Source organism: Onychomys torridus, chromosome 10 (assembly GCF_903995425.1).
Source record: "Onychomys torridus chromosome 10, mOncTor1.1, whole genome shotgun sequence".
In the NCBI taxonomy this organism is placed as follows: domain Eukaryota; kingdom Metazoa; phylum Chordata; class Mammalia; order Rodentia; family Cricetidae; genus Onychomys; species Onychomys torridus.
Window position 1 is genome coordinate 48,497,471 of NC_050452.1, and position 1,520 is coordinate 48,498,990.

The 1,520-nt window shown below is 35.3% G+C and overlaps 1 pseudogene; it reads right to left on the reverse strand.

Moving 5' to 3' along the window:
• Window positions 1–624: 624 nt before the first annotated feature.
• LOC118591887 lies at window positions 625–1,200 on the reverse strand (annotated as a pseudogene).
• Between the last annotated feature and the right edge of the window lie 320 nt (window positions 1,201–1,520).

The following is a 1,520-nucleotide window of genomic DNA, read 5'->3' on the forward strand; positions in this document are numbered from 1 at the left end:
TAAGTTATGGAAGGGTTTAGGAATTTTGGTGAGTTTCTCTCTATAACAACTATCATGTGCTTGCTGCCTCTCAACTCAAAACAGTACCAGCAAGATAAGTAACACCCAATTCAAATACTAGAACATGCAACTAGCCAAAATAAAACTTACTTTTCTTATAAAATCACCCAATCTGTGATAGTATACTATCAGTAAGACGAAATAGAAAACTGACTTGGTGTCCTGAAGGATTTCACTACAACAAATAAATTCATGTTAACCTGTAAGATTGAAGTCTTGTAAGCCGTGTAGTCCCTGAATGATTTGACATTATCAAAAAATCTTATCTCCTAACCAATAAAAAAATCATCACATTTTGAGAATAAAGAACTGAACATTTCACAGTGAGTTTACATTAAAACAGTAACACATTTCCAAAATTTCTTCTGAAATTTGACATATAACACCAGAAAATCAATACTTTTTGAATTTACATATTGCCTGTTGAAAAAGTTTTAAAAGAATAATGCTTTGGCAGGAAGTCAGCAAATTGATATGTGCCTGCATCCCAAGGTTACCATAAAGAAATGGAGTTTCAGAGTTACTCAGAGGGGAAGGTCTTAGCACAGAATTTCCAATTTCCTATCACTTGTTCTTAATTAATTTCTTTCTCATTTCCGGTGTTGAGACCAAATCAACTAACGATCTAGTTTCCTCTTCAGTGTCACGAAATGAACCATACAAGTTCATGTTTGTACAATCATTAAGTCTTTTCTCGCATTTTACTTTAAGCATTGGTTTCTAACACTCATGTGTAAAAAGAACAAAAGCCTTGTTTTTTAATTCTCCATTAAAGTCAAATTTATTTTCTGGTTTTCCTTCTGGTTCCTTAAAGATCAACCAATTGAGAGCTGCTTCCAGGTAACTGGCTTTGAACTTCTTAATTTCATCAATACAAAGAAACCTTTCTCCCTCAAGATCATTAAAGTCAGTAGCAATCATTTTCCTGTCTGTTACACCCTCTTCTGTAAGGACCAGACTTCCAAGGATTTTTACGTGAATCACCTCTAGAAGGGAAAAAAGCCTTTGAACCTATTTCACAGACAATGATGGGATTGTTATCTCCACTTTGTGCTCTTATTTTGATGAGGAACACTCCAGGTCTGAGGGAGGGTCCTGTACTTATCACATGTATCCTTTGTGAGGGAAGATAATTCCCATTAGAGAAGCTTTTTATTCTTTAATGAGATTCTATGACTCCTCAGTGGTGATCTCTATTTTGGTATTTGTTCAAAGAGGTATTTGTCCAAAGAGACAGTGACCAGCTACACTCTTGAAGGACAGGCTATAGTCAGGCAAGCTTGGCAGGCAGCACTCCTCCATATGGTAAAAGACAATAGCCAACAGGCAGTGATGTAGAATTTCAAATTTAGTGAATAAAGAGACTAACAAAGCAATCATATTAATAACACTTTGGTTATGCTAAAGCTTCCTGAGAAAGGATTAGATGACTATCAGAAGGGGATTTTCCATTTAAGACA